Here is a 20,059-nt window from a genome sequence, read left to right as displayed (position 1 = left end):
ATACGTGTACTGTACAGTAAAATTAAAAAGATAATTCTGCACTCACCATTTCAAACATTAGTAAATAGGTACTTTAAGAGTAATATTCATAGTAAAGCAGCAGCAAACAGTCTCATGACTTGAATTTGATGACTAAGTCCAGCTTAAAAGCGGTTGCTTTTAGGCCATGGCTAGTTAATCCCACAAATTATAAGGGCAAGCTCTACTTCATTTTCATTTTATGCTTTCTCCAGATGATTATACATAGCTTAAGGGAAATATTTTGAATTGGAATGTTAAATAATAGGGTGGTAGCCCAAGTCAAATGAAGAGTAGGTAATTTTAGTTAAGTGTTTAATTCTCAGGGTTCTATGGTTTCTTCTCAGTTGAACAGAATCGTTTGAGGTTTTTAGAAATAGAATACGTACATTGGAGTTGTGTCAGTCGTGATAAGATGTAATTAAACCTCAGGAGTGTCTTGGAGATAATTTTGGCACAAGGCCTCCCAGGAAAGACAGGAGTTAAGCATTATTATTTTTGTGCATAATACATGGTTGGTTTTGTATATAAAGTATTGCCAGGAGTGGTAGCAGTTCGTTATTATTATTATTATTATTATTATTATTATTATTATTATTATTATTGTGCGTAAAGCAGGGGCGCACCCAGGGGTGTTTTCTTGTTGCCCGGAAACCCCCTCTCAGTCTGATTCCTTGCGGTCTGACTAGTCCTACTCCGACAGTGAGACTTCACCCCCATGATTACTTTATACACCTGAATCATCTGAATACAATTCAGCACTGCCATATAATGTCAAATATTGATAATGTTTGTTTAATAAGTTATGAAACGATGTGCATTATGATGTGCATTTAATAAAATTGCAAGAGCGTTAAAAGAAAACAATTAATACACTGATTGAATTATTTTAGTGCAGTGATCTGTTCATCAATTACTGGTTATATTAAAAAAAAAAAATCCTGAGGGGCCTACCGTACCCCTCCCCCGGGACCCCACAGCTGCATCGGTTTGCTTTGCTCACAAGGACTTGTCAGTAATTTGGAAACCTCCCCTACTCAGTTTCTGGGTGCGCTCTTGCTTAATAATGTGATAAATATGTTTAGTTTTGTATATAAAGCATTGTCAGGAAGTACTATGGTGGCCTACATGATTATTTTTTTATGCATAAAAAATGTGTCTAATTAATGTGATAGGTTAAGGCTTGAATATACAGCATTCCCAAGAGAGAATATGGTGCTCTCTCTATATATTATTTTTAAACACAGTAATGTGATATGTTTAGAATTTGCAACATTCCCAAGTAAGAATATGGCTCTCTACATGATTATTATTTTTATACACAATAATGTGATATGTATAGTTTTGTACAATGCAGTACAGCATTCCCAGGAGAGAGTATGGTGTTGAATAGGATTTAGTTTTGATGTATAACATTGTGATAAATACTGTATGTTTATTATTCTTTGGATACATCAATAGTTACTACAGTACCATATTGCTTAGGAAAGTGTCTTAATGAATGCCACTAATTACCTTCACAGTTGATGAGGTAGGTAATTTTCATTTAATTTTCCACTGAGTGTTTATGAACGCCTGGTTTATTTTTCAAACATGTCCCCTTCTTTTGCTTATTTTTTATGCTCATTTCCCCCATTTTTTTATCCCAAGATACTTTAAGCACTGAACTGGTACTTCTTGCCCATCCCTTATACCATATGAACAAGGTCAAGAGCACAATATTATTTCCTGATACCCTGGTAGTTAAAGACGTCTTTCCACTGACATCACTTCCCATTGGATCAGTGTCTAAATCTTCTGTTGTGATAGGTGGGGGCGCCCATCATTTACTCAATCGATGTGGTACTGCCTTTAGATGAACGTGCACTGAGTGACAGCCAAATGGTTTCTTATAAACCAGGAAACCATTTACTGCACTGGGTGGTAAACAAATAATGAAATGATGCCTGGTAGTTTAATGAGTTAAGACGCTTCACCCTGATTGAGCCTGTAAAGCTTTATATCTACGGGGTGGTTAGAATTTATTGTTCACATAATGTCACTCGTGGGTGAGTGAGGCTGATCACCTTAAATGTCGGGCCCAGCCCTAGGCCCCTATGCTCCTACTGAAAAAAAAAAAAAAAAAAAAAAAAAAAAAAAAAAAAAGAGGATTAATTGGATGATGGATGGACTAAAGCTTCTGAACTTTAAGCATTTTAGTGAATGAAGAGCTTGACCAATTCTATCTATCTGTCTATCTATTGCCAGACGCCTCAATCCCTTTCGGCGTGGCCACAAGCAAATCGCCTCCACGTCGCCCTGTCCCCCACCATTTCACTGCCCTGCTCCCAACTCACACCCCCCTCTCTCATATACCTCTCCACCCCATCCCTCCATCTCATCCTCGGCCTCCCCTTCCCTCTTCTCCCTCCACCTCACTCACATGCACTCTCTTCGACAGTCTTTCACCCTCCATCCTCTCCACATGACCAAACCACCGCAGTGTATTCCTTCTAACGCTTCCTATCACATCCACATCCACACCACAATGCTCCTTTATATCCTCATTTGTCAGCCTGTCTCTCCATGTGACTCCACAGGCTCCTCTTAAATAACTCATTTCCACTGCTCTCACTCTTGTGTCCTTCCAACAGTATCCAAGCTTCACTTCATTACGTTAGAGTTGGTATCACAATACTGTCATGTAGTAGCTTTTTCACTTCCATGCTCACTTCCCTGTTTCTTATCACTGCATTCAAGAAACCAGCAACCTTTCTTCCCTGCTGTACCCTATCAAGCACTTCACCCTCCAAACCTCCTTCCTTACTCAGCACACAACCCAAGTACTTAAACGCACTCACATTTTCCAATTCCTCACCATCCAGCCTCACAGTACATTCACTGACTTCACCTCTCTCAAAGACCATCACTTTACTCTTCCCTGCATTCACCTTTAGATTACGTTTCTTACACAGTCTCCCAAACTCATCCACCAAGCCTTGCAGCTCCCCTTCGTCTTCACTCAACAACACAGTATCATCTGCAAACAACAGTACAGGGAGTTTCCAACACTACCCTCTCTCACCAGGGCCACTCCAACATCCACTACCCTACCTTGTACCTCTTTAATAACCCCATCTATGTACAGATTGAACAACCATGGAGACAAGACACATCCCTGTTTCAACCCAACCTTCAAAGAGAAAAAATCACTCAGTTCACCATCCACATGCACTGCAGCCTTAGCACCATCATACATACTCGTCACAGAGTTCAACAACTTCCCATCTACTCCATATATTCTTAATACTTTCCACAATCCTTGTCTATCCACCCTGTCATATGCTGTCTCCAAATCCATGAAAGCCGCATACAACTTCTTTCCCTTCTCTAGAAAATTTTCCACTAAAGATCTAAAAATGAATATCTGATCTTCACAACCTCTTCCCTTCCAAAAGCCTCCCTGTTCTTCTCCAACTAATTCCTCTGTAATTTCTCTAACTCTGTCAATAAGTATCCTACCATACACATTTCCTATTATACTAAGAAGACAAATGCCCCTATGATTACTACACTCTTCTTTTTCCCCTTTTCCTTTGTACTAGGGAATAATTATTCCTGACTTCGAATCCTCTGGGACTCTACCTTAGTCCCAGGCCAATCTGCACATCTTCTACACCCATTCTACTACAATCTCTCCCCCATGCTTCAGCATTTCACCACACACTTCATCAATTCCTGGGGTTTTCCCCAATTTAACTTACTTCATTTGCTTCCGCAACTTCTGTCCTACTGATTTCTTCCTGTCTTCTCACCTCCCTCCTTCTCCCGGCCATTTATACTCACATTACTGCCATCCTTTATGTTTAACAATTCCTTAAAGTGTTCTCTCCATCTGCTCACTTTTTCTCCCTTCTCCACTAGTAATCTACCATTTTTATCTTTCACTCCCCTGCTAACTTCACTTCCACCCTGTCTTACTCTCTTCACCTCTTTCCAGAACATTTTCTTACAGTCTCTCTACTTTACACTCAAATTCCTTCCAAATTCCTCTTCCACTCTCTTCTTACTCTCTCTTACTAATTTTTCACCTCTCTTTTTCTTTCTACATATAACTCTCTCTTCCGCCTCTCAACTTCTTCCACACCCCTATTTCTCATCCATTCATTGTATGCTTTCTTCTTTTGTGCGACAGCCTGTCTTACCTCTTCATTCCACCATGCTGTTCCTTGCAACCCCCTCTGTCTTCTCTTCATTCCACACACCACATCACATGCTGCACATATTTCTTCTGTGAATATCCTGCACACAACCTCCACGTCCCCCATCTGCTCCAATTCATATTTGGCCAATTGTTCCTCCACTTCTCTCTTATATTCTGCCTTTTTCTCATCGTCTTGTAACCTTTCCACTCTCCTTGCAAATACTCCTTCTTCCCGTCCTTCCCTTCTTCTATTTCTCCATCTTATTTGGATCTTGATTCTGGCCACCACCAAGTAGTGGTCAGAAAGTCCACTCCCCCAACCTCTATAAGCTCTTGCATCCATTACACATCTTCGCATCCTTTCATCCACACACACATAATCAATCATTGCCTTCCTTTCATTCAGTTCACCACCCACCCTTCTCATCACTCGCCATGTATACCTGTGGATCATTTTGTGCCTGAAGAGGGTATTGGCTATCACCAACCCCCTCCCAGCATAAATGTCAACTAACGCACTGCCATTCTCATCTATCTCAACAGGCACACCCCACTCACCAACTGTTCCATCCACATTCATATTCCCTACTTTACCATTCATATCACTGCTCAAAAACACTCTCTCATTCCTTCCAAACTTTTCCATGCACACTTCCACATTTGTCCAGAACTCTTCTCTCATTCTGCTTGCACGATCTTGGGTTGGCGCATACATGCACACAATCGCCCACATTTATATTCCAACTTTCAATCTTACCCACAAAATCCTTGACCCAACTGATCCATACTCTCTTATGTTCTTCTTCCATCTTTTATTCACAACTATACACACTCCTTCTTTTGCTCTCTCATTCTCACCTACTCCTCCACATATACCCCATCCATACTCCCATTCTCTCACATTCTCGCCTCTGCATTTAGTTTCAGTTACTTCACATACAGTACATCAAGTTTCGCACCCTCAAGCACCTGGACAATCTCTCCCTCTTTCACCTTATCATTCGGACGTCTTACATTGCATGTTGCGATTACCATGTCCTTTGTCCGCCCTTGGTCGTCATCTTTTGGTCAGTCCTTGTCCAAGGCTTCTTGTTCGTCTTTTTAGTTAGTTGTTTTCCGGGAAGGGGCACTAACCCTCTGCCAACCCTTTTAGTCGCCTTGTACGACAAGCAGGGAAAATGAGGGAATATTCTTGAAAAAAAAAAAATACTCCCAGGAGGTATTCACTTTGAATATATAAATTTTAAAAGTCGTGACATTTTCAGCCGAACCCTTAAGGACAAGCTGCATATATTATTACAATATATATATAGACACCCCTCACAGCAAGTCCTGAGAGTAATTCAGATGACAAGATGCCGCAATGCTCATTATAATATACAGTATTTGGCCTGGACACCCCCACCTCCACCCTACCATGAATATGTCCTCCATACCAGCCATATGTAGAGTTGCCTACTTCTTCCTTAATCTTTATCAATCGTTTTTTGTGTCTACTCCGTTCTTTTCCTGTTTTCTCCCATGCTTTCTGTCAGAACAATTCTGGTAACCAGTTCTTACGTTCTTTGGAGTTGGTGGATTTTGTAGAAGGCTTTCGTTTTCCTAAATAACAAAGCAGATAACTTTTCGCTCATCGTTACCCACACTGTAGTTTAAGACATTGGTTAAACTGTTCTCCAATTAAACAGTCCCATTTGCATTTTTGGCGCAGTTCTCATTCTCGTTGATTCAGTTGTTTTAATAGGAAATGCATTATGTTTGAGAATGACCGCCAATTTGAAAAAAATATAGGGATTACAGTATATTTTATGTACTGTCTTAAAGATTATTTTAATGCTTGTGTGGTTCGTTCAAATCCTTCTGTACTGAAAAAAAAAAAATCACTTACAAATAATAAGCGATCAGTACATTTAAAGTTAAGGTTCATGAACATGAAATATTTCAGGAACTGTTATTAGTATTACATATTAAAATAATAATAAATGGACATAATATATAGGGATGTCCACACTATAACTTGTTGAAGGGTACATTAAATACATGGTAGCGTTGACCACTTGATATATTGATCACCAAATTCTTGGTGTCCGAAAATTTTCTATTGTACTTACTCGGAAGGAGAGTAGGGTCATGCAGGACGTCGACGAAACACCTTACTGTAGGTGTTGGTCCTTTATTTATGTACTGCTTCTCCACACATGCTAGATGACAACAGGGAGATTGGAGTTGTTCCAGGTCTAGGCAAGACTTGAAAAATACTTGAAAACCAGACAATGGCCATGCTGGACCCAGTGTCAGAAATAAAATACTCTGCCAGGACTTGGTTGAAGTCCACTCCCAGACTTACATCAAGACTTGCACCAAGACTTGCTTCAAGACTTGTTCCAAGACTTGCTTCCCTGAAAGTGTTGGAGCATTCAGGTAGTTTCAAGCAAAGAAATAAAAGTAATATACTTTAATGTGAAAAAAAAAAAAAATTGTCACAGGAGCATTTCAAGGAATTAAATAATGCAATTGCCCTTTGACCACCCTAACCCCTAGGTGTTAGGACGATACTGTATAGGATAAGAATTTGTCACATTATTTCATAATTACAGAACAGTTCCTGTATGACGGTAGTGTAACCACAAAAAAAAAAAAAAAAGTATCACCTCCCTGGGGTTAGATAAGATGTGAAATGCTTCTTCATACATGTGCGTGTTGTGAACAATGCCCATTATAATGCAATACCTCATGAAAGTGTGGGATTAGACATTACTAACTGGAAACTCTGTCACAACTGCAATACAAACATATCCGTGTTATATTCCAAAAATCATACTCTGTGTATCATAATGTCTCACACTGAAAGGGTGCCAATACTTTTTTTTTTTATCGAGGGCGACTCGCTGACCTTATCCCAGGGTGTCAAACTGCTGACAACAGTTGTTTCTGCATCTCACACACAACTGCTCTGCACTCTTCTCATGTCACAATTTCCAGGGCAGATATCACTTTCAAAACATTACTAATGTAGGCACAATACAATCAAAATACCTTTTAGGGGAATAAAAGTCGGTGCACTAACTCATAATCGGGGTAGGAGAAGGATAGCTCCAGGCAGGAGTCCGTGACCTTGCTCCAGACAAACCAAAACACAGAAGGACCGAGAATCAGGGTTGCCAACTGTGGATGATGATATTCTGCTGTACTGGCCAACAAACTCTGCTGGATTGTGAAATTGCATACATAATACCCAAGATTAATATAAAGCAATATGTAATAATGCATATTTGTTAGGCTACTCACCGAAAGAGAGAATAGGATACCATCCTCTTCCTCGTCATCTGATGTATCCCCCAACACAGCTGTTGAAGTGCTAGGCCTACAGTCTTGCTCTCCAGAAATAATTGAAGTAGGCTTATAGGCTGCCAGTGTTCCTATCTCTTGTAACATAGACTTGGGCAAGTCATACGAGCAGCGTCATTTACCAACCCTCTCCAACCCACTTTTCACGGAAATAATAGCACTTACAGAAGTTGTATTTAAACGATTCCTGAGCGTCGTTTTCACAATGTTTACCTCACTGAACAATCTTTCAACTTCAGCATTAGAATGGGGGAGTGATAGTAGGAGGTTGGTCAGGTTCAAAAGCAGGGTTTGGGCTGGAGGTGAAGGGGGAGGTGGTTGGTCAGGGTCAGCAGAGTTTGGAGCTGGAGGAGAAGGGGGAGGAGGTTGGTCAGGGTCAAAAGCAGAGTCTGGGGCTGGAAATGAAGGGGGAGGAAGTTAGTCAGTGTTAAAAGCAGGGTTTGGGACTGGAGGTGAAGGGGAAGGAGGTTGCTTAGAATCAAAAGCAGGGTTTTTGGCTGGAGGTGAAGGGGGAGGAGGTTGGTCAGGGTCAAGAAGACAAGAATTTTCGAAAGATGGATCCATTAGTCACTCCAGTACTGCATCAATAGATCTTTTCCATATGAGTCACGAGTCATGTGACTTTTGTTTACGGCGGCACATTGGACGGCAAATTATCATAAGTCTAGAGAGAGAGACAATTGCAGATTCCACAATGGTATTCCACTGCTATGCCTTCGGCTGTAAGACAAGGGAGAATACAGGAAGTAGTGTACACTTTTACCGGTTCCCATCCAATGAGGAAAGGCGACATAAGTGGATAGGTGCCGTGAAGAGGGAAAATTGGCAGCCGCCAGCCTACATCCGGCTCTGTAGCAAGTATTTCATATCAGGTGAGCCGATGATTTGTGAATAGATACGGGCATATTAATCGTTCTTTGTGGCTGCAGATGTCTTGGGATATCCTAATTATGTTATTGTCACAGAGCACAAGACCCACATGGCCATGTGTGTGGTGGGAAAAGGGGGGGCGGGTCCATGTCACAAACCTTGTTTTGGTATTATTCCAGAGGATCACCCAAATGAAATCGGACATAATCCATATTCTCCATAGCAATGATGATCAAGAATGTTTGAAGTGTAAGTAAAACTGATTAAATTACAGGTTTGATCATACTGAGAGTTAGGTTAGGTTAGGTAGGGTTAGGTAAGATTAGGTTTCGTTATGTTAGGTTAAAACTTAAATTTTTATTTTCTCAATGTTTTTCAGTGTGATTCATTTGAAACTGATATTTGTGTCATGGTGGATTATTTTAATAGTAATGCAGTACAGAACACTATTGAACACTTCATTGTAAAACTGTAATATACCACTGTCAGTCTGTATGCAAAACTATGCCTCGGTTACAACTAAAGCATAATTACTAGTACAGTACTACTATGTATAACTTCCAGTTTTATTGCTCCACTGAAAGCCAAACTACCAATACATGCGCCAGTTAAATATATATATCTCACTGAATACAAAAATACTTTAATCACCATTGAGAAGATAAGTACTGTACTTATACCAAGAGCCCTTGTATGTACTATGACTTTCCTGTTAATGTAAAATGTAATATCATTAAAACTATATTGTTGAAATCTTTAAGTTTTATGTTGTGGTATTCATCAGCATGAAATAAATGGCCTTAATTTAAATTTGTTCCAGTGTTATGTTTCAGATGAATTGTAAAAGTTAATTTGAAAGTTCTGGCATATATATACTGTCAATTATGCATTTTATGTAAATTTTTTTAAACATATATAGGCTGTGTATATCCATCTAGGCCTATAATTACTGAAATTTCCAAAAAGGGTACATTTTTGTCAGATTTCTAGAATTACACCGAACTCACACTGTTTTAAAATTTTCATTTTTAATGGTTTATAGTGTGAGTAATTTGAATCTAATATTCGGTTCTGTCAGAAATAACTATTTTTTAAAACCAAACCAAGCTAACCCAACCAACCTCACCTAACCTAAGATAGGACCTAACTTGAAGATTAACCCCTTTGCAGGCAGATAAGTTTTTAAGTTTTCTGGGATAAGACACACGAGCTTTTCTACCCTCCCCCCCCCCCGACTGCCACGTGTTCCAAAAATGTGTATTTTCAGCTTATTTTCACCACCCAAACATATTTATTTTGCCACAAAACCTCCATATTCCTATACATCGATGTTTGTTCTACACGATAAGCAAAAAAAAAACACACCAAAAAAAAACCACTATGCGTACGTTACGGCCCTCAGAATAAACATTCTTGATCATAATTTCACTTCCCAACATCATAAGTCGAATGTTTACTAATCAATCTCTACATGTTATACCATCAATCGAAAGAGAATTTTATTAGCTTTCGAATGGATCAGGTCCTAGTTTGATGCGAGGTATGGTCTTCGAGTAATAAGCAAAGAAGTAAAACCCATTTTCGACAGACAACAACTTTTTTATTCGGGGAGCCTTTGCAAAGAACTTTTCTCGGCACCATTATGTTTTTATTTCATCATCCTATGCACAGCTTCATTCCCCTTCATCTCAGTAAAGAACGGCGATCCTAGGCCTCATAGTTTTCGAGAAAAATGCAAAAAACTACTGTGTATTTTGCCGCATGCTGACCAGCTGTCAGCTGCGCTCACTTTCGTTATTTTCCCGTAGTGCACTAACACTTTCATGCTTGCTAGCTACACTTTCTTTGGTTTTACACCAACAACTGTTTTATATAATTACTTCTGTTTTGTTTTTAGTCCTCTCAGAAACCACACATGAACACTAAACCTGTTGCTAGCAACTGAAACTGAAGCTGTACTTATTTCCCTGTCATTTGTGTTGAGGTAAATAACAATATATATGTATATGTAAATATACTGACATAAACAGAGGTAAACAGATACATAAAAAAAACTATATATCGTACTTCTCCAGTGGTGATGATCTTCCTGCAGGACCAGATCGGTTGGGAGGTGAGGAGTTTTGTACTGTGTGTATGTATGTATGTGTGTGTGTGTGTGTGTGTGTGTGTGTGTGTGTGTTGCTATATTTTAAGTATTAGCATAAGTTACTATAAGTTAGTATTGTAAGTGTAATCTTAAGCTTAGATAATATCATTGATATAATCTTTAAAGTTCATTTAGCCATTAAATCATATATTTAAGTTTAGTCTTAACTGATACTCATAATGTGAGCATAATTCTGTTATTGATAGTACTAAGTCAAGTATTGGTGCGAATATGATTAATTGTTATACATATGGACCAGCTCTTTTCTAACAAAGATGTATAACTGCGGAGGTTTAGTGGATTTAAAAATCGTTAAATGTCTTCCTTCATATTTTGATCTTGAAATTTACACGTCAGTGTTAATAATATTCCCTCTTTGAACTATGTAGTGGTGAATTGAGAGTGTCTAAAGTAAGACTGTTGAAGATAGTCATTTGTGAAGCGTGAAATTTGTGTTATTGAGTTATGTTTACAGTCACGTAGGCATATGTAAACGACACGGGTAATAACACTGTTCGAAGTCCTAATTTATTGGGTTATGTTATGTTTAAAGTTCCTGCGTGCTTAGTACAAAAACTTTAAACATCGTAAGTCATTTATCTACATATGTTGAGTGCAAATGTATATCTCTTATTTTTTGGAGATCTAGTAGAAACAAAATATTACAAAGTAATTAATTAAAGTTTTAGCTGATTCCTGAACACTGTCTTGGTGATTATCAAAGGCAGGGAGAGCCGCGCCAAGCAATGAGACCACCGCTCCTCTTCATTGTTACAGGTTAGTGCCCAAACTCTCACCCCCCCACCTCTCTCCCTCGTGTGATAAGTCCTCATATATGTAAGTTAAATTTGTGATATTTCTCTTGATCCCTCTTGTACTGAATAATGAGACCATTGCTCCTCTTCATCCTTACAGAGATCGTCCGTGCAAGCCACCGCCAAACACCTCACCTTAAATCACCCTTCCCCCTTTTTTCCTAGTTCATGTAGCCTAAGTAACAAATATACTGGCTTGTCCATTATGATTACAGTCGATCTGATCACCGTTCATATAATTACTGTAACGTTACTGCATATGATTCATGAGTCATACGAGTTTAATCGTAAGAGAATATCTTGGTGGTAATTTTTGAATCTTCCCGATGAGTCCAACTGTGGCCACGGGATTAATATATCCAGGTGTATCAGTATTTTTTTAATCTTCCTGAAGAGTTCAACTGTGACCCTGGGATTAACATATTCATGTGTACCAATATTCTTTGAATCTTCCTGAGAGTCCAACTGTGACCCCGGGATTAATATATTAATGTGTATCAGTATTCTTTGAATCTTCCCGAGAGTTCAACTGTGACCACGGAATTAATGTCCATGTGTATCAATACTCTTTCAATATTAACTTAGCTTGTAAAGATTCATATTTCTAGTAATGTAGATCTTCATTATTATCTCGTTTGGGTTCATGCACAGTTTGAAGAGTAATCTGTCTCAGTTCTTAATGCTTAGTAAATCTTAGGTTAAGTTATTTCGAGTTCGAGTTTTGCTCTCCTTAAAGGAGTGGTATAGACGAGATTGAGTGGCCGGCAAGGTGTGCTAGTAACTAACTACTCACGCCCTCCCAAATAAGATCATGCTACCACATTTCCCATAAATTCTCAAATAAGATCATGCTACCCCATTTCTCTTAATCTCTAAAATTCTCTAATATGATCATGCTACCCCATTTTCCATAATCTCTAAATTCTCAGCATTACATTGAGGGTGGTGACCAAATTTCAGGGCATTACATATATGTGTGTGTGTGTGTGTGTGTGTGTGTGTGTGTGTGTGTGTGTGTGTGTACTCCACTAGTGAAGGTATCGCTCGGTATGGTACAAGTCGAAACAATCACCCATGCAAAGCGGCACATCACACACAGGACACATGTCCCTTGTGTCCTTCATCACCCTAAACTTGAAGCACAAGGTACACCTGAGCCTCTTCTTGTCAGAGATCCTTGTCCGGTGGTGGTCCAGAGTGCAATCGAACATCACGTCATCGTCAATCACCCGGCAATGCTTGCTTGGATACCCTCGTGCTCTGTGGTTCTGTCATGTGGGACCTGCAGGCCCAGGCATGGGTTCTCTCAACGGACCAGCAATTAGAGGTGATGGCGGTGCTGGTACCGCTGATGGGCCTCCTGCAGGTGGTGCTGGTGTTGATGGTGGCACCTGTGATGGCCCTGCTTCTGGTGCTGCTGGTGTGGGGTGTCCTGCAGGCTGTGCTGGTGCTGGTAGTGGCTGGGCCCACCCTCGCACTGGTGGTCGTGCCTGCTGGGTGCCAGGTGTTGCTGGTGCTGGCCGCCAGGTAGGTCAATCTGGGGCGTGGTGGAGTGTGTGTCCAGACAAGGGCCAGTCCTCTTTGTGGAAATGCAGAAGATCGTCGATGATCTCCTCCACAAATTCAAGGAGAGTTTTTTGCCCGCATCTGTACTTCTTAACCCGAGACGTCCCGTTGACGTATGTGTACATTGCAACGTTTTGCATTTGCCAGTCCCGACGAAGTACTGGTACATCGTGCAATTGCAAGGTCCCTAATTTGCAGTTTTCAATTTTCGCAGGTGATTTTTCGTATGTTTACACGGGACACCATCCTCTATTCCTGTACAAGATGCCGAGCAGGGACAGAGCCTTACACCGCATAACCTCCCCCCCCTGCACGCCATTGTCTCGGCAATTCACCTGTTACCAGTGACCTGGACAATAAAGACATTCAGGGCCAGAGTGATTCCCCAATCGATGACAATGTGGAGGACAAAGTTTACACAGCATTAGAGGAAGAAACAGTCAGAAATGATGATCAGGTAATGTGGCAAAAGAAGGTCAGGTATGGTTATGAGTTAGTGAGTGGAACAATACTTATAATGTCTATATTACTGTTTGAAAACCAATATATTCTCGTATTACATATAAATTCGTACCAAGTAAATAAATAAATACCGTTTATGAGTGGTGTGAAATAGTTACCCTCCCATAGAACTCGTTTTCTTTGGTGCCAGCCTGTTAGAAAACCCAGTTAGGTAAGGAGGTACTGCTACCTGGATCGAGTATTTTAAACCTCAGGTGAGAGATTTCTCTATGAAATTTCGATGTTTCTTACCAAAAGCGGAGGTTTTAGCCAAAAAAAAGTTTTTTCGAAAATACCTTGGGATTGAGGGGTGTCGGAGGTGCGAAATAGCTCGGGACATGACGGGTTAAACAAGGCAAACCCTTTGAACAGTGTCATTAGGACGAAGTAGAATGTGACCTTCTTAATCCACTTGACAGTTCGGTGTTGGATGGGGTACTACTGGACCATCTGATTGAAATGATCCACCCCACCCATGTACCTGTTGTACCCCTCCACAATGAGGGGCTTGCAAACAGCCTTCTCCACATAGATTGTCTGCCTATCATTACCCTGCACTTTTCTTCGAACCCTCTTCGGAATGGTGTCCGTAGTGTGGAAGGCGGCCACCATGTTCACAATGTGCTTCTCCCTCCACAGCAGGACTAGCACATTGTCCTTGTGCCAGTACGCCATGCCCCCCTCGGGCAGTCTCTCAGCCCTGGTGATGGCCTGCAGCTGGCGTGGCACTCCTCTAGGCAGCTGTAGGGTCCCACACACATAAATTCCTGCAGCGAAGAGTCATTTGCACAGGGCTACAGAAGTGTAATAGTTGTCCATGAACAACTTATAGCCCTGGTCTTTCAGCGGTTCCATGAGGCCCAACACGTTGCTCTGGAGGGTATGCTGCACCTCCATGTAGACCTCAAGGTTCCAGATGTACCCCGAGGATGACTCAGCCAGCATGTACTTCTTGATGGCATACTTGGTGGGCTTCTGGAGGTTGTACACATGGAAGGACAGCCGGCCCTTCCACCCCAGAGAGCCCTCATCCAAGCTGAGCTGCTCCTCGGGTAGGTACACTGACTGGAACCGCTGATGGAGGTATTCCATGGGCATGCAAATGCAGATGAACTGATCTTGGTTGTCCCGGGGAATGGCGAGCGAGTTGAAGGCGTGGAAGTGCTGTAGGATGGCAGTAAAGTGCCTTCCACTCATCGCCTGCCAGACCCTAGGGTAGTCATGCAGCTCGGAGCTCTGCCAGTAGTGCCTAATGGTCAGAATGTGCACAACCCCCATGAAAACGTATAACCCCAGGAACTTGGCCATCTCCTCTTCCTTGCAGGAAACCAGGCATCCAGCTGAGTCCCCAGGAATGTGGCATACCAGTTTGTTTACACGGTGAGATGTGACAACAACTCCCACGTGAGAAAGAACTCGAAGAACTGCAGGGGAGTTGTTGAAATATCTACATGGATCCCTGGGGAGCCAGTGAATGGCTCATGGTTCGGTGTGAATGGGCCACTATTCCACCCAGGATTCTCTTCAGCAGTGGTGGCACAGGTCAGCCTGTTGACACCCTTTGGCCTGCCCTCCGACCCCTTGGACGTCCCCCATGTCTAGGCAGTGGACCACAGCGCCCTCGTCTGGGAAGGGACGCCTCAAACGAGGACGAGGACGAGACAGAGAGCTCTGGGGACACCAGTCTCCTCGTCCTGGCTGGCGAGGATGTCACCATAGCATCCTGCACAGCAGAAGCGGGTAGAGGGGCCATCACAACAAACAATAGCCCAGCTTCCAATGACACCGGCTCACCAAGGGGGGCAGAGGGGCATGGAGATTTGGAGTCGATGACAAGAGCAGTGGGACTGGCAGGTCCTACAGGTGGGGAGTGTTCTCCGGTGAAGCTGGCCGATCATGCTGGTGTAGTCTCCTGCGAAGGAAGCCGGTAGGGCAGCTCCACTTACTGACCAGATGGTGGCAGCTCAATCTCCTCCACCCCAGAAGGGTCACTCTCAGTGCCGCTCTTCAACTCTACCTCATTGAGGATCTGATGCCTCATGTGGTGCCAACCCGCGTTTCATCTTTGTAAGACTGCTGTCACTGCAAGCCAACTGGAGAATAAATTGCTGTCTGAGGGATTGTGGACCCTGTGGCAGTCCAACGTTGTGGTAGGACTGTGAGCTGAAATAAAGGAGTCAAGATATTTTATTCACAGCCAGCCAAGAACTTGGCTCAACACTGGCACAACGCAAGAGTTCATGATATATGTGTATGTCCTTGAAAAGCCTCGTCTCCTACACCTGACTTAGCGCACAGGTAGGGCCCACTAGCACGTGGTTATCTCTTTGATTTTCTTTGCACATTACACATAACTGGCTCTATCATTTTTATGAGATACACAGTACATTTCACCAGTAACATGTAAATGGACTTGTTCCGTAGGCTGTTACTTGTGCACTAAGGTGTAGAAGGTGGTGTTTCCCTTACGAGAACACACTGCAGTGGGTCAGTTTTTCACTGTCTTTACACATAAATCATAGCCAAATATATCAGTAGATAGGATACACAGTATATTTCACACACACAAAAAAATGTAAATGCATGTGTTCCTAACCTCACGTTGCATTTCGCTACTTTTGTGCTAGCTCAGCTGTGCGACAAACACTCTTTATTATCAGCACGCGGGTCATTTTTTCACTGTCTTTTCACATAAAACATAGCCAGATATATCAGTACATGGGATACACAGTATATTTCACAAAAAAAAAAAAATGTGAATGCATGTATTCCTAACCTCGCACTGCATTTCGTTACCTTTGTGCTAGCTCAGGTGTACGATACACACTGTTCATTACAAACATGTGGGTCATTTTTTCACTGTCTTTTTACATAAAACATAGCCAAATATATCAATGCAAGAAATACAAACCATATTCCACCAAAAAAAAAAAAAAAAGTAAAAGCACGTGTTCCTAACCTCACTTTCACTTTCTTTTCACATAAACAAATAACAAAATATATCACTGTATGAGATACACAGTATATTTCACCAATAAAATGTAAATGCACCAGTTCATAACCTCCCCTTGCATGTCGCTACCTTTGTGCTGACTCAAATGAACGAGATGCACTCTTTCCTACGAGCAATTGGGTCAGTCATTTACTGTCTTTCACATAAAACATAACCAAATCTATCTATATATGAAATAAACAGTATATTACACCACAACAAGTAGAAGTATGTGGCCCTTACCTGTCTGCTAAGGTGTAGCAGATGATGTTTCCCTTACCTGAAGCTGATGCAGTGTTTACGGTTTTATTTCACAATACACAATGAAATCCATCATTTTATGAGACATACAGTATAATTTACCAAAAGAGTACCTGAACGTGCTCTGTATGTCACATCTGCGATACCTAAGGTATCGCAGACAACATTTTCCGACAAGCACATGGTGCAGTGTTTATGTTCATCCACACAAGCATACAATAAACATATCAATAACACTTATGCTTTGTTTCACACAGAAAGCATACGGAATAAGTATAACAATATGATAAAATCAAATATCCCTATAAACCTCCTCTATTGTATTCCCTTCTGACAATGATGTGCCGTGGTTGTAAGGCATACGTGACTCTTGCCCTTGCCAATATTTCATCACGTACACTGGTTGCACTATACTCCTATCTGTTGCACAATAACATTATCCACAATATATCAGCATAAAGCAAGGACTTCATCAACACTTTGCCAAATATTCCGTTCAAGACAACGCCGTGTCATCAGGCAGTTTCCTGCCTCCCTCTGCTAAACGTTTCACCATGTCCTTCCTCACTAGCTATTGCACACTATATTTGCCTGATTCACTGTCACTATTATTCAGTGGCTGAATACTCACATTGAGTGCAGAGTAGAAGGAGTGTAGTTGTTGGGACACGCTGAAAAATAGGGTAGGCCTAGCACAATCTTACATGGCCAGTGGCTGATAACGGCAATGAATGATTCACGAAAACCTAATTCCCTATTGCAAACACCAAACCTAATCACAATAGTGCCCTAAAAGTAAACACAAGCACTATTGGTATAGTGGAATATGAAACGCGTCACAGGATGGGGTAATTAGAGTATGATTTAAATGCTTAGCCACACACTACCTTCTCCCTCAATAACTCATGCGGAACTAGTCAACCTGCCTGTGCTGCTGTGCGTCTCGAGCCCCAAGGTTGCCAAACCATTACTTTTGACAAGGCGCGGGAACTATGACACTTCCAAAAATGACGTCGACCGGCCAAAAACGTTTTCTCTGATGAAGGTTTTTTTTGCTTTTACGACGACAAACGAGTCATCGAGTATAGTTGCAGATGCACCCAAATGACAACAAATGCGTCATCGTGGGCGGAGGGGTTAAGAAGAGAGAATAACTGCAGTAGGCCAATAGGCCCATGCTAGACAGCTCCCACAAAAGTGTGACTTATCTACCTTTCCTAAAAAAGTCCATGCCGGGCCATGCCAGGCAGCTCTCACAGGAGTGTGACCCCAAGAATGACAAATTGTATGTGCAGCCTACACCTGCCATATGCTTATCTAGCCTATGCTTGAAACCTTCTAGAGAAGGGGCAGCAATTACGTCACTGAGTAACCTATTCCTTTCATCAACCACATGATTCACAGTCAATGTATACGATCCCTACTCCTTTGGCCCCACGTAAAAAATTTACTGATTACCAATATAATTTACATATACTGTATGTCAACTGCAGCTAGCTATATTACGCATAAACAGTGTGAATGTATGTTTACTTTGTGGGATGCACTGGTGAGCTGTGATGAGGTGTTCACCAAATAATGATAAAGGTCACCTTATCTGAGATCTTGTTTCGGTCCCCAATCCTTGAAAATGGTGAACTTCTCAGTAAATATGGTGTAAGGATCCAGCACCAAACACTTTATCTTTTTCCTGTTCATGTCTTCATGGCACTGATCCAGATTTCTGTGTATATCTGACAGTTCCATCTCTGACAGCCCTGTCTGGACAGCCACTACTGCAAGGAGTTTGCCGTCCGATATTGAGTTGTAAACAAAACCACGTGATTTCTGTGATGTCACTGGAAAAGGCCTACAAGATATTGGTATTTTATGAGACAAATAATGCATGAAGAAGAGGTTTGAGGGTACAATGCAAAATAAAAGATTCCTCCAAGTTTCAGCTGCAATCAGTGATGATGAACAGTTCCCGACAGCGTCTGCGAACGGTTTACAAAAATCAGTGCAAACTAGACATGTGGAATGGTGGAGTCTGTTGATGACGAGTCTGAATTTGGGGTGGAGTTTTAATGGTGCTGATAAAGTGTTAAAAGTTGATCGTTTCACTTTACTGGAAACAAGAAATTTTAAATTAATTTATTGCTAGAATATCATATCATCCATGCTGCAAATCCGCTACAGCCTCCGGTACACCTAGCAAAATTCCTCAAGAAAATCCGCTAGCGGTTACAAGCAAAAAGTCACTGCTGTGGAGATAGCAAATCCGCTAGGTTTAGCAGATTTTCCTTTGAAATTGAAAACCCTGCCGAATATCCCCTCCAGCTCCCCTTAGGGATCCTTATGATAAGACCTTTAAATTATGGTATCTATGATATTTCCTTATAGGAAAGTGGATAAATATCACAAAATATATAGGAACTCATTGGAATTATATTAGCCTAAAATGTCATCGTTCAACTAAAAAAAAAATAAATAAATACTGAATCGATGTAGAGAATTCACAACATCACGACGACAATGTAGAAAAACATAAGGATATTTCAGTGCAAGGTGCAAAAATATTGTTGGTATTTATTTTCAACCTGTACACTAAGTTACAAGGGATGCTAAAAAGTTCTAACCCTTACCATGCTAACCAGAAAACAGGTGAGCCAAGCAAATGACACTTTGCATGAATGAAATTTAACCTTTTTGATGACCAACAGGGCTTTTGTTTTTCTGAGACAGCATTTATATAGGGATGAATAGCCGTGGGAGTTAACCAGGTAGCCTAACTGCAAATATCAGATCACAGCACACAGCAACCTAGTATATCCCTTTTCATGAATGTCTGCTACCTCCACACTTTGAGGAAAATCAACCCCATAAGAGCAAATGCCCCCTCCTAGTCATCAAAAGGGTTGAACTTCATGCAATCATAATGTCCTTGTGTGGCTCAGCTCCCTGGTTAGGCTAAAAACTTTTGAGCCAGCTCTGTGCACTCATTTAACAACAAAATTCCCTCTTTTTCCGTTAAACAAGATGAAGTGATGAACACTGAGTATTCCAATTTGGAAAATATTTTAATGCGTACCAACATAAAGGATATTATTCCCTTATGGTATCAGCCAGTGTTTAAAGTTTAATTTTAAAAATAGAGTAAAAATTTTCAGAAGTATTTCCACTAATTTTTCACTGAACACAACTCTAACATGTTCATTGTTGAAAAGAAGTAAAGTTAAAAGTCTGGCAATTCATTTGTTGAATGCTATCGAATTATGGCATTAATATGTATAACATTAAAAATGATAATTCAAAACAATTTTTCTTAGCAAAAACCATGCATAGGGTACAGGTACTAATAGTGTAAATAGGGCCTA

The sequence above is a fragment of the Coenobita brevimanus genome, chromosome 44 (genome assembly GCF_032717465.1).
Source record: "Coenobita brevimanus isolate Jiangsu-jjx chromosome 44, ASM3271746v2, whole genome shotgun sequence".
NCBI classification, from domain to species: domain Eukaryota; kingdom Metazoa; phylum Arthropoda; class Malacostraca; order Decapoda; family Coenobitidae; genus Coenobita; species Coenobita brevimanus.
This window is presented reverse-complemented; position numbering follows the sequence as displayed.